A 15127-nucleotide genomic window follows, 5' to 3' on the forward strand; every position below is an offset into this window, starting at 1 on the left:
ACAATGAAAGAATGAAAGCAGGGTAAGAAGGGAGTAAAGATAAACGAAAAAAGGGAGAACAAAAGCAATGTATGGAATCACGAATTAATTAAAAAAGAAATATAGAGAGAAACAGAAGAGAAAGCAAGAAAGATTAGTTAGCGAAAGCGGATGTTGGAGGATGCGTGAGAGATGCTATACAGAAAAGAACAAAAATAATTAAAGCAGCTGATTGGCGATGGTACGAGATGAAGGGACGAGTATACTGATGATAAGTGTGTTTCCTGAGTGTCACCAAAAAAACATTATTACAACAGAACAAAATAACAATAATAACCGTCATTACTCACATTATTAATCCTCTGTTTTTCATTTTCTAACAATGAAGCCATATTCTCTCTCTCTCTCTCTCTCTCTCTCTCTCTCTCTCTCTCTCTCTCTCTCTCTCTCTCTCTCTCTCTCTCTCTCTCTCTCTCTCTCTCTCTCTCTCTCTCTCTCTCTCTCTCTCTCTCTCTCTCTCTCTCTCATCACAAAACAGCCGCTCGGCCAAACATTCACGGCAAACTTATTGACTTCGTTACTAAGTTACACGAGGAAAATGATCACTTTTATCTCTCTCTGTCTTTCTCTGTCCGAACCAATTTCCTCATCTCGTTCTCCACTTCACGATGCTTTCCAAGAATCGTCTACTACCTCCTCTTCCTCTCCTTTGGCTTCCTCCTCTGCCTCCTCCTCCTCCCCTTTGGCCTCCTCCTCTGCCTCCTCCTCCTCCCCTTTGGCCTCCTCCTCTGCCTCCGTCTCTTCCCCCTCCTCCTCTTCTTCTTCCTCCTCACGCACCACTGACAACACCACTCGAAGCGCCGCAATAAAAACGATGAGAAGTTGGACAGGAAAACAGTAAAACATGTCACAAAATATACACGTAAGGAGGCGAAGCAAACACACACACACACACACACACACACACACACACACACACACACACACACACACACACACACACACACACACACACACACACACACACACACACACACACACACACAGCGGAAATGAAAGGATTAATGAGTTGACGTTCATTATACAGTTTTTTTTCCTCTATTTGTTTATTTTGCTTGTGTTTCCTCTTTGGGTAACTTTCTAAGCAACACACTTTAATTAACTCACTTCTAATAATTCGTCTTGTCTACTTGTCATATTTTCTTTTATATGTAACTATCTGACATGAATTATATTTCCTTAAACTTAGTCACTTTAACTAAATCATGTTAAGTTCATTTTTACAAGCTAACTTCAACTGATTTCAACTACATCCTTTTGCTTCACTAATTTAGATCATTATATTCTACCTAACGTTTTATATATGATTCCTAGTTACACCCTACGTCTAAAGGCATTATTCTCAACCCGGTAGCTGCGGGGATCATGGTTCTTAATTAAAGGCCCCTCTAAGCGAATTAATGAAAAAAAATCATCACTCACACACAATTTCATAATATATATCAACGCATGTGTGATCAGTTTATGCATCATCTATGTTGGGGAGTTTATATCATGACTAAAATTTGGCCCGTCGCTGCTACCGGGTTAATCAGACACTTCGGTCCCCAAGTACACACATATGACAAGGATTTCGTAGGCGTTTGGGACATTTCCAGAGGCACTTCTATGGCTCTGGGGGTAGTTTTGTCCTTCTTCTGTACCGCGAACGTGAAAAACACTCATGAAAACCCGATTACTCACCTTTTCGGCCTTTGCAAATGGTTGACGTGAGAGGTGGAAACGTCTGAGAGTGACAACCTAAGTTCTTTTGAATAGGTAATTTTTTGGCTGACCCGTTGACAATGCTCCTTCATATAGTATTCTGCACAGCGCTACACGGAACACAGTTTATTCCCTGCATGAAGTGAGTATACAGCCATTTATAGTTGCAACACTGCCTGGAATCCTTACACGTAAAACATTAAGATTCCCAGAACTCCCACTCAACTTTCATTCCAGAGGCTTGTCCAGTGGTGCAATTTCCAGTGGCATGAGAGAGAGAGAGAGAGAGAGAGAGAGAGAGAGAGAGAGAGAGAGAGAGAGAGAGAGAGAGAGAGAGAGAGAGAGAGAGAGAGAGAGAGAGAGAGAGAGAGAGAGAGAGAGAGAGAGAGAGAGAGAGAGAGAGAGAGAGAGAGAGAGAAAGAGAGAAAGAGAGAGAGAGAGAGAGAGCAGAAAGAGAGAAAGAGAGAGAAAAGAACACAAAAAAAAAAGAGATACGGGAAGACAGACAAATAGACAGGCAGACAGGTGGAGGTAGTGACAGGTAGAGACAGACAAAAGCCACGATCTAGCGTGTAATATAAGCAGTGAGACAAACAAATGCATATTCTTAATACCAAACAAAGGTCATGAATCGTAGCTTAACGTAACTCCTCATAATATTGTCTTGGGTCTTAACTCTTGGACCATGATAAACCCCACTAAGTGATGGAAAGCAGCAGAAGGTGAATGGAAGGAATATACAATGTTGATTCTTTTTTTAATACGATGAAGGTCCAACAAAACTCACGTACTATCCTCTCACCGTCATCGTGCCGGCTAACAATAATGCGGGAGCTTGAAAACTGTCATAGAAAGGTTTAACAACTAGGCGCCTTTTGTTTCTATATGTCATTAGCAGGACATGAACGTGCTATTGTCCCATTGCCGACATTGTTTGCCCATTGAAAGCTTTATGTCTTCCGTCGATCGGCCAGTGTTTGTGATTGCGTGTTTGTATGGGAGGGGGGGGGACGGGCTACTGTGTGTGCGTGAGTGTGTATGTGGTTACGTGTTCGGGAATGTGGGGCGGAAGTGTGTGGGTTCCTGTGTGTGTGTTAGAGAGAGAGAGAGAGAGAGAGAGAGAGAGAGAGAGAGAGAGAGAGAGAGAGAGAGAGAGAATGACTGCTACTAATTGCCCAAGATTCATTGCTCTCCGTCACTGTCAGGACGATTTTATTTCCTTGTCGACCAACTTGGCTCCCCTTCTGCAACCATTGCAGGGCAGGCACACACACACACACACACACACACACACACACACACACACACACACACACACACACACACACACACACACAGACCGTTAATCTATCGGATAACTTGTTATTTGCATATCGCGTCATAATTCACTTTGCCAAAAAAATATTGCTCGTTGATGTTCCGCGCAGTTAAAACAGGCTCTTCAGTCATCATTGAAATTCATGATTGTTTCTCTGAATTGAAAACTGAGCGAAGTTTAGTGAAGACAATTTTTTTTATATTTAGTGAATAGGAATAAGGTCCGCTCTTTGTGTTTTGCTTCGCCTCTCTCGGGTCATAGCGAGGAAGGTGACAAAGGTTTACCAGAATCTATTTGCATATTTCTCCCTTCAGATTTTCATAATCACAGCAAAGGAGGCAGACCAAGAGCATAACAAAATTGGCCAATAATTCCTAAATCTACTGCTCGTAAAAAAAAAAAATAGAAGATAATTAATATCATATATATTGATATCAGTTTTTTACAGCTGAGGAAGCAGCTCAAGGGCCAAAAAAAGGAAACAATAATGAAAAAAAGCCCGCCATTCGCTTCTCCCACAAAAAGCGCTCAGAGGAGTGACCAAAAGAGAGGTCAATTTCGGAAGGAGAGGCGTCCTGATACCCTCCTCCTGAAAGAGTTCAAGTCGTAGGCTGGAGGAAATACAGATGAAGGAAGATTGTTCCAGAGTTTACCGGCGTGAGGGATGAAAGAGTGAAGATGCTGATTAACTCGTGCGTAAGGGATTTGGGCAGTAAAGGGATGAGCTTGTGTAGAGAGTCGCGTGCGGCGAGGCCGCGGGAGGGGGGGAGGCATGCAGTTAGCAAGTTTGTCATGAAAAGAAGGGGATGCAGACAAAGGAAGGCTTTGTCGGATTTTACCACTGAAAATAATAATGTTAATGCTGGTTAACACTTCCACGAGAAAACTAGAAAACATAGTGATGAAAAAAAAGGGTTCAACTGAATTTTTTGGTCAAGGAAGGGAAAGGTGATTGCCGTTTTCCAAGCGAATAATTATTGCAATCAATGAACTTTTTTTTCTATGCGCCCACTAAAAATGAAAGATTGCCGGCAATGGCTGCTTTCTTAACAGGCGCACCTAACATCACCAAATGTGGAGTACAAACTTGGCGGAGGGACTGTTTTTGTGCCTCGAGCGGCGGTAGTGGGCTAAAAAGTAACCTATCCAGATATTTTGTTTTTATTTATAAATGATTCACGAGACATCCTGGAGTTAAATCAAAGTATGTGCTTATCTTTGTATTGATTCATACACACACTGGTAATATTTCTATGGTGTCTGATTCACTTAACTGAGTGGAATTCTATTGTGATAAAGTCACACATTCGTGTCACTAGTAAAATTGAAAGCAGTAATGTACGTTATGTCTCCATGAAATATACACAGATAGATATGAAAGCTCACGAAGTCACAGCAAGTGACATCACCTACTTTGCACAGTAAAAATATACTTATTTAAAGTATCTGATACCCGCAAAATGGCGTGCTGCTGCCTCGGGCCACAGTTGCCTTATAAAATACTAACGCATTTTCATATTATTGTTTTATTGGTTATTCTATGTTCTGTTCAAGAAAAAGAATACTCATAATTTTAGTTAGTTTTTGGTTATAAGGATTCTTTACAAAATACAATTATAACATTACTGTCTATAAGTTAAGAAACGTACTGAATCCTGAATCGGCTATGGTGGTGTTATGTGCGCGCCTATTTGTGCTTTGTCCAGGAGGTGCAGGTGTGATTTTTACTTTATATCTTATTGTGTGTGTGTGTCATAAAAAAATAATGTTACTGAAAGGAGCTGAAAAAAGAGAGGAGGGAATGTATATATGAGAAAAGAGTGGACAAGGTAGGTCCTTGTAAAGGGTAAGGAAGGTCCTTGGGTAGGCAATGGCTGAGTGGTTAGCGTGGGGGCCCCGCATTCACCGTGTGCTGGACGACGCGGGTTCGAATCCGCAAGCTACCACCTGGGATTTTTCAGTCACCGCCGAGTGGCCTAAGACTACCCACATATTGTCCTGAAAACCACCCATCAACCCGGACTCTAGAAGAAACCGTCCAAGTGAATCAAGAATGCATTCCGGGGGGCAGCATGAGCCAAGAATAAATGGCGCCACTATAAAAATTGCCTGTGCCATGACGGGCTTGGGCCGACCACCAGGCCCCTGAAGAAAGCCTACTGGCGTTATAGGCGAACACGTAAAAAAAAAAGATGTAGATAACGATACCTTTGGATATAATATATGCAAAAGTACTCACACTCAATAATGGAAAAAAAAAGTTACTCGTTCGCGGCTGTTTGTGAGGATGTGTTATGGAGTGCTGAAAGGTTATATTATGCTTACGGCGCAGCGGGGAGCCAGGACGACAGGTGGCAAAGGAGGCCAAGCGTCAGGCGCTCACCTCGCGCCGCTGTAAATTTGGCAAGAACCATAAATCCTAATACTCGTAATGGTGAATGATCGGTGTTGTGCACATGCATAGAAATGGACGGTAATGGAGTTCTATCTTTTACCCTTTAATTGCGATGAGCGCCGATCGAAGCCCAACGTAGTAGCATGGTATATGCACCGATCGGGTTTCATTCTTTCAAGCAAAATAATAATACACCACATATTTGCCTACTCCGGTTGACACATGTGGCGAAAGGAGAAAAGGTAGAAGAGGGAAAATCAGTCTAGCAAATCAGGCATAACAAATGTCTGCACTTATTAATCATTGTGCCTCAAGTGTGAGATTGATTAGTAAGCTCATACCGCCGATAAAAAAGCGTTATGGCCTCATGTAGCAGAGCCCATGAGAGGGACGGTAGGTGATGGGAGACTACAGAGGGAACAGCTTGTAGCCCTGTTTAGCGGAGCAGGTGTGTCGCCGCCGAGATATGAGACCCACAATCCATAAAGGGCGTTTCACCACCAGGCGGATCACAACAAACACCATTATGAAAAATGTAGTCATCTCGTTTTATATGAATTTTACGGTTAAGTTATTCCAAACGGCTTTTCATATATACAGTAGGAGAGAGTGTTGAGCACCGAAAAAGTGTATATCTTAGAATTTGTTAAATCATTTTTTTTTTCGTGAAAGATAGCGTATCAACAAATGCAATAAATTCTGGAGAGCATGTAATAAATTCTTATTTTGTTTTGTAAAGACTAATGGTGTCTGAACGCCAGGGGAAATCATTCGTTTTTGTGAGTTTACGTGTGTGTGTGTGTGTGTGTGTGTGTGTGTGTGTGTGTGTGTGTGTGTGTGTGTATTAATAAATAAATGGCTTATTTATTGCTTGGCAGCCATTAGGCCGATAACATACTAAATACAAATAAGAAATATGGAAGAATACAATTCAGTGGTTACTAGGGTGGTGAGAAAGGGTGGATGGGAGGTGCGGAGTGTAGTGTGTCGAGGTGATAGGCGGGCCTAAATCCTCCAAGGTGGTGCGAGTTTTGATGTGTGTGTGTGTGTGTGTGCCTGTGTGTGTGTGTGTGTGTGTGTGTGTGTGTGTGTGTGTGTGTGTGTGTGTGTAGGGTGTGGTGGTCATGTGACCGTGGAGGTGTTGATTGTTTTCACTACAGCCGGATCATCGATAAGATTATACCTGTCGGTAAGACCTCTGGCAGGAACAAGAGTGCTGTGGCTTCGGGTGGGTCGGATTGGGGTAGGGGCGGCGGGCGGAAGCAGGTGTCTATGGCGTGGATACTGAGGAAGGACTTGTTGATTTTCATTAGGTATAACTGATTCCGGTCCGGAGGATGGGCAGATTTAGCTGGGAGAATGCTCTTTCGTAAGTGGTGTAGGTGTTCCCCAGAATCCATCTGCAAGTCAGCTTTTGAACTCTCTCTAGTTGGCGCTGCTGTCTCATTTCTCGGGGAGGCGTAGGGAAATTTGGGGAGGATGGAGGTGGTGTAGAGGTCCTTCAGCGTCCGCTGGGGTACTTCTAGTGACTCCATCCGCCTCAACAGGAAGAATTTGTAAAAAGCCGCACCGATGACGGTGGTGACGTGCTTGCCCCAGCTCAGCTTGCTGTTCAAAGTTACGCCAAGCAGTTTGGTGGACTCTGCAACCTGCAGCGGGTGAGGACTACCTATCCGTGCTGGCAGTGGGATGGCGGTGGTGGTGTGGAAATGCATCACCACCGTCTTGTTTGTGTTGATGGTGACGTGGTTGTTTTGGGTCCAGCTCTGCAGTCGTTCCAGAATGTCTTGTAGGGACGTGTAGTCAGGGGCTGTGTCGTTGATGGTGATGCCAACTGTGAAATTAACCACGTTCGTCCAGCGGGGAGGGGCGTCCAGTAGTGCGTCATTAAGTGTGTGTGTGTGTGTGTGTGTGTGTGTGTGTGTGTGTGTGTGTACACATAAAGAAAGACATGAAGAAACTATTATTCAAAGATATTATCATTAACTAAAGCAATGGGAACGATGTTACTCTGTGTTTTTTATGCGCGATTGATAATAAAAAAAAGATATATTCCAGTAAAAAGTAACGTGACGTTTTATCTTGATGAACTTAGAAAATAATTCATTATCAACGTATAGTTTACTACTTGAATGAAACACTCAAATAGACTTCGCCCCTCCGTGCCTGGAGGAGAATCTACCTTACCCTTTGTCATGTCGCATCTCGCCCTTCATTAATTAGGGCGCCTTACTTGGTCTCCCTTGCAGCTCTCCCCTTGATGTTCGTTACGTTATAAGATAACCAATTTCAGGTGACACAAAGCCCTCACACGTGGAGGGTTGCTCGAGGAAATGTGTATCTCCATAGTATCTGTCTCTAAAGCACCATGGCCTCTAATAAGAAAATTTCATTATTATTATATCTATGCAAATGGATGAAAACTGGGAAACAGGCAACAATTACATATCATGTTGCTGTAAAACGTTGTGTAATATCTTTCGAAAATGGGATAGAGATTGTCATTAAATAAATCTTCAATTCTTTTCAAGGAACAGGATGTTATCATTTGCAATTTACGGCAAACAATAAAATATTAACAGTTTGTTAGTTGATTCTAATATATATTTTTTTGTAAGTGCAACGAAAAACGAAAGTTTTTATAATTTCGATAATTGCCAGGCCATCTTAGATAAATGCCACTTTTAATACAATGGAAATAGAAGAGTTAGCTTTACTTAATGAAGTACAATATATGTATTATCCTTCTGAAAGTGGTGGGAGAACAATAACAAAAATACATGAAAATGGTTGAAGTTACTGGCGCTCTCCTCGTTCCCATGATCCGCCATTTTCATTGCAGTATCCTCTCCCGGCTGTCTACATTATTTTTAGCGCCTCAGTTTCTGTCCTGAGTGTTATCTCTTTCCAATAAACCACTTAGACGCGACTATCGGCATTGTAATTTTCCTCCCTCGCCCGTAATTATCGTTCAGGCGGCGCAAGACAGCCGTGGCAAAGATAATAAGGCTGCAGATATAATTCTTTTGGGGCTCGAGCAGCACCTTTTGTTCCAGGATTCACTAGTTTAGTTCACATTTTCACCATTGTATAGGGTCGAAATAGCCATTGTGAGGGCAAGGATTGTAAGGTTTAAGGTTTGAATAATAATCTTCTAGAAGAAGGCCCTTTTAACTGGAAAATGAAATTTCCCCGTTCTGTGATATAAAGATTATTTTAATCATTCAGAACAAGTAATCCATAGTAAGGTTATTGAAGAAAATGCTGTAACTCGAACTTAAGGCTTGAATAATACTCTTTTACGATTAGACTACTCCGCGGTATCCGAGTGGTCAACGCGCGGCCATTGTGATCCCGAGAACCCGAATTATGCCCACCGCACAGCGCTGTCGATTTTTAACCATCGCCGAGTGGCCGAAGATTACCCGCAAGTTGTCTAGATCTTCATTCATCCCTAACATCAGCAGCATGGGCCAAGCGAGTCATAGGTATCACGGCAGCCACTTAAATTAAAATTCGCGTGCGCCGCCAACGGAAGGAGGCCATCCACCGGACCAATAAAAAGATCCTACCGGCGCCATAGGCAGGAAAAAAAAAAAGATGGCACTGTGTTCCAAGACATAATAGACACAAGGGTATTTTTTGAGGTATCGTAGAAGCCAAGTTAGCCATTGTAAAGATAAGAAATTTAGTAGTTTCATGCTTAGAAACAAATTTTTATGACTTGACTTGTGACAGGGAAATGGAGACGCCGTGTTCTAGTACATACGATTTTAAGCGACGGTTTCAATCCTCGCAGAGGCCAATTTAGCCATTCAGAGGATAACAAGACAATGGATGCAATTTTTGTCGCCTCTTCTGCAATCGTAACGACTCGATGTTTAAACAGAAAACAAGGCTCCATATTCTTACGTATACTATGTTAAGGGACAATTTTAATCATTGCTGAAGGTGAAGAAACCATTTCAAAGATTTCAGGCAAGGGATATAAACTGGTTCGCCCTGAACCGCAGTATTTGAGACTCGATGACTAAGCGGACTGCTGAGGCGCCGTGTTCCAGCCCATAACAAGATTGATTCATAGGGTCACGCTGCATGGGCCGGGAGACCGATAGCTCGTACTCCAGGTTTATCGGTTAATTCTCAACTGTTATAGTGTTGCGTGGCTCCATCGATCAGCGTTACAGGCCGCCGCCAGCCCCTCTCTAGCTCTATCTATCTCTTTCTCTGCCGCTGTCTCTGTCTCTCCGTTTCTGTCTGTCTCTGTGTATGTATTCCTCTCATTTTAACCATGCTGAGTTTCATATTGGTATTGGATTAATTTCCTAGTCAAAAAATAAGCAGCGTTCCCTTTATTAGTTTCCTAAAAATGATGATTGAACTCTGACAACCCAAGGCGGCTGGAATCATTCTCAGGCCTCGAGAAGGCACTTGATTCTCGTAATTCAGACGAGTTGTGATTCCGTTGTGCGTGAACCTCTCCCAAGACAAAAGAGGAGAGGCGATCCACCGCACCTGTATCAGCGGCTCGCACAACTGAGCCTCCACCTGACGGCTTGCTGGAGGGGGAGGAGTTGGTTTAACGAACCTTGATGCAGCTTGTCAACGAATACCATTACATTATTTTAAGTCAATGACAATTTATCTTTGAAAACGCACACACATGAGTCACATCCTGATTCTTTGTTTAGGGCTTCAACTCTAATTATTTTTTTTTCCAGACCTGTGCCATTAGATGTGGTTATTGCTATTTGTCAAGGTGACAAAAAATTGTAATTATACATTAGAAATTATAGTATTGCTGAATACTGCCTGCAAGTATCATCAAATGGTTTAGTTTGCCTTTCAATTATTGTCTGAAATCATTATCGACCAAAATTACAAGCTTTTTGGGGGGTGCTGGTGGTTTTTGTTTCTTTAACAGATAAAATAAATGTTACATGCGTAGCTGAGGAAAAACGTTAATCAATAACAAATTCTACAGAAAAGCTGCATCAAACAAGGAAACTGTAGCAATCCCTCCTGAGTCTTGGCAGTTGATGGATGTGATGGTGGTTTTCGTCGCCACCTAAACGGATCAAAACTTCTCTCACTTACGAGCAAGAGAGGCAGCGCCGGTAAAAGCCATCCGTAAGGAGCACAAAGGCTTACTCTATATGCTGCCTCACCCTTTCCCTTCCCCCTCGCAGCCTAACTCTTCTTCCCGTCCACCAGCAGCGGGCACGATAAACAGAATCATTATTTACCACGGCCGTTCATCTTAGTTAAGGGGAGTTGGACAGCAGCGGTTAGTTATCATGGAGCGCCTGAGGGAAGAGCTGTCACAGTCCTTTGTTGTCGTGCTACCCCGTGCTCGCTGTGTTGCCTGCTTGCTTGCTTACTAACTCCCCTGGACTGAGATGATGATGAGCCGAAGAAGGAAGGTAAATTATGGCTAAAAAGAGGTAGTAATCAATATCAACACGCCATCGCACCAACTACAGGTATTCTTTCTCTTTTTATATTCCCCTGTCTTTCCTGAGGCCACGCTTCTGCTCATGTATTGGAAAAAATGGTGAAAATTCCTGCAGCAAAATATTAAATGTAAAATGAGGTAAGATGAACCGTTGTCTCACGTGTCTTCGGCAATGATGATGTTCGACAATTACTATTATTATCTTTTTATCCACGGTGTCTCTCCACGTTTTCTCTTCTTTTTCGTTTTCGGTTCTAATGCATCATGATTTTTTTAAATTTATTTGCGTAGTGTGTGTGTGTGTGTGTGTGTGTGTGTGTGTGTGTGTGTGTGTGTGTGTGTGTACCTGTGTATGAAAACACATATGCATTAATATATTTTCTATGAAGAAAAGTCTCGGACAGCAAAAGAAGAAAGAGCTGAGTGCTTGAAAAGTTAGCACTTAATGGATCTCGGATAGCTTTTCATACAATCAAGTATCTCACTTTCTTCCTTCGGGGACTCCTTTTATGTTTCTTTCTTTCATGAAATAAGAGTTGCGACGCCTCCTCATGGTCGCTCCAGAAACGTTCCCAGAGAGAGAGAGAGAAAAAAAAAAACTACTCAGCGACTTAACGCACTTCCTTCAGTTGTAAAAATATGTTTGTGTGTGTGTCATTTCTCGCACAAACATTGAAGAGACTGACTGAAAATCTGTAACTGACGTGATTAGCACACCCGACTTTAACAATATGATTTATTTGGTATATTTTCTACTTGATAAAAAGGCAACTTGCGGTCTTTTATTTTCATATCCAGTACTTCCACTGAGAAATGTTAGTCTTTTTAATTTTCTCATATTTTCAAAACATTTTTTCGATGTGTACATTCAATTGTATGAATTCAGATAACACTGAATTTACATACTCCACCTCGCCTTCGAATATTCCCAAATACTGTGGTAGTACTACGGGAACCGACTATCAGATCATTGGTAAGACTAAATCTAACATTTCTGGAATTCACATGTATTGGAATTAAAACAGATCTTAATTCTCAGGTCTCCTTGTGCCTTTACGTTCTCCTCAAAGCCACAAGAGCTCGTTGCAGATAATCATGTGATACACTCAGCACCAAGTTAGGATTCTAGTTTAATGCTAAAAGAACGAAATTATGAAATAATACTCTAAGCCTCAGGAAAGTCCGGGTATCAGGTGTCTGTCTGAGGGGAGGAAAACGATAACTCAGCCTGTGCGCGTGTGTGTGTGTGTGTGTGTGTGTGTGTGAGAGAGAGAGAGAGAGAGAGAGAGAGAGAGAGAGAGAGAGAGAGAGAGAGAGAGAGAGAGAGAGAGAGAGAGAGAGAGAGAGAGAGAGAGAGAGAGAGAGAGAGAGAGAGAGATTGCGAACCTTGGAATGGTGTTACGTACGTGTATGTGTGATTGTGACCGTGTGTTTGTTTAAGGGCGGGTGCCAACAGTCTGATTTGTCTGTACAGTCTCCTGGCAGCAAGACATTTGTAGCCGTTGTGTAAAGCTTGAGAAATGGCCTGGGAACATTAGCCTTTAGCACAAACAAAAAGTGTAGAATACCAATCGTCCTGACCTCCAGATTTCATGGTATTAAACCAAATTCAGTCATGCTTACAGACGATGAAGAAGAGATAAACAATTTTTAGATAGAGAGTGTTTAAACCTGAAGTCAGAACAATTTTTAGACAGAGAGTATTTAAACCCGAAGTCAGAACAATTTTTAGATAGAGAGTGTTTAAACCTGAAGTCAGAACAATTTTTAGATACAGAGTGTTTAAACTCGAAGTCAGAACAATTTATAGATAGTGTTCAAACCTGAAGTCAGAACAATTTTTAGATAGAGAGTATTTAAGCCCGAAGTCAGAACAATTTTTAGATAGAGAGTATTTAAAACCGAAGTCAGAACAATTTTTAGATAGAGAGTATTTAAAACCGAAGTCGGAACAATTTTTAGATAGAGTATTTAAGCCCGAAGTCAGAACAATTTTTAGATAGAGAGTGTTCAAACCCGAAGTCAGAACAATTTTTAGATAGAGAGTGTTTAAAACCGAAGTCAGAACAATTTTTAGATAGAGAGTGTTCAAACCCGAAGTCAGTCGTTCATAAAATTCTTTGCAGCTTCTATTATAAGCCTTAGTTAGCCAACAATAGTTACTGTTACTATAGGCTATCAAAACATTGAGGCACAGATCTGTAAGACTCGGTTGTTCGGGTTCAGCAGCGCGGCCGTTCCACCAGCACGAATCCTTTCCCTCCACCTGTTGCCGCCTGACTCCTGCAATCAACGGGGCGGCAGGAAACAGGTGGTAGAAAGATTCTTCTTTCATTCGTTTATATTCAAATACAAGTCTTTCCTTATTTCGTATTGTGTCATTATAGACTTTTCGTAACAGACCTGCAGATATTCTCACAAGTGCCATTTGTGTTTCATATTTCTCATTTAGAATAGGCTGGCTGCTACGTTGCCTTCTCAGTATAATGATAATAAAGTTAAACAAGAATTTTTTTTGTCTTTCTTAATGAGACACGCTTTACGGTAAGGCGAAAAAAATCGTTTATTCCAGATGATTCCGTTAACTTAATGTGATCCCCGATACGTGGAAGGATTATATTCGTATTCTCATGTATCAGTTACCTTTTATTCATTTGCGGGCTATTTCTGCTAATTTTTTCCCAATACGTGGAAGGAGTCTAACAGTATTATTAAGTGTTATTAACTGTTTTTACTCTCTGTTTCCAGGGTGAGTGTATCACTGCAGGATGAGTGGAAGCGGCCAGACGGTAGCGTGGCCTGTTTGGTGAGGTGAGTCCATGCGCGGGCAGACCGAGGAGGTAGGGACGGTGGGCACACTCTGGGAACCAAGGGACGCTGCTATGAGTTCTTCCCCTTAAAGTGTTTGAGCAGTGTTTTTGTTACAATATCACTCAAGCTGGTTTTAGCCACTCCTACTTGCGTCTTTTTTTGCCTTTGCTATTTATTCTGTTTCTATATTTGGATACATAATTTACTTCCTATCGGCTTACCTGTCTTTACTCTTATTGGATGTTTTTCTCTGAATGTTAGAGATCACTCTCATTTTTACTTCTCTTTTAATTGCTTATATTTTTACTTTTTTTGTTCCATATTCTTTCCACAGCTAGAAGTCATTATTCTCGTGTTTTCTTTCAATTATTTTTTGTTCTTACACTTTGCTTATTCTTGTTACAGTTAATGACTAATAAATATTTCTGCCTTTATTCCATTTGTCTTATTTTTGGCATATTTTTAATCTATTTAGTTTTGAGAATTTCTTTCATCAAAACTTATACTCATTTCCACTAGTTTTATGTGCATGTCTTTCTAGCGTTTCCCACTGTAACACTCTTTTGGTTCGTGTTTCTAATGTCAAAGTTATTTCTCAGCGTTTATTTCCGTCTTCAAATTCTTTTCTCAAAACTTAACTTTTTTTTTCATTTTTGTTCTGCCTCTTCCTGCTCTTTTTGTTATAGTTTCTCTTCTCTGCTTCATCTTCTCGCGTGAATACCATTGGTGTTGATTTGTTGTTTTAGCGTTATTATTTTCATGTTGATTGTGTTGACGTTCATACTGTTTGCTTATTTATTAATTATTATTTTTATTATGATGATTATTATTATCATTATTATTATTAGATACATACAAATATATTTTCTTACTTCTCCTCCTCCTCCTCCTCTTTCTCCTTCTCCTCCTCTTCCTCAGCCTCACCCCCTCATCATTATCTTCCTCTTTCTCTTTCTCTCATCACACAGGGGTGCTGCTTTACTTTCATTTTGCCTTAAAAAATAACAGCATTTTATAGTTTATCGCCGATCTTCAGATTTAAGTATCATCTTCACTCATGAAAAGTAATATAATCATTTAACCTTTATATCAGTATTGTGCTCTTGCTCTTAGTTTTATTAATATGATTAGGTTTATTTAATATGATGTTTATTTATATGTTATATCAGTGTCAAAGATTTACCTTTTGTAAGTGTTTGGAGAAAATGAAAATGTAGTTATATAGTTCATTTTATGAAAAGCTAATCTAGCTGTATGAGTATGAGCTTTTTGGTGAAAATGAATGTATATTATTAGTTAATTCAATGAAAAAGCTGATCTAAGTGTATAAGCATGTGCTAACGGGGCCCGAATTGCCAATCACGGGCGGTGTTGATTTATGTTAACGTGGCTGCCTTTATCCGTA

This window comes from Eriocheir sinensis, chromosome 15 (genome assembly GCF_024679095.1).
Source record: "Eriocheir sinensis breed Jianghai 21 chromosome 15, ASM2467909v1, whole genome shotgun sequence".
In the NCBI taxonomy this organism is placed as follows: Eukaryota; Metazoa; Arthropoda; class Malacostraca; order Decapoda; family Varunidae; genus Eriocheir; species Eriocheir sinensis.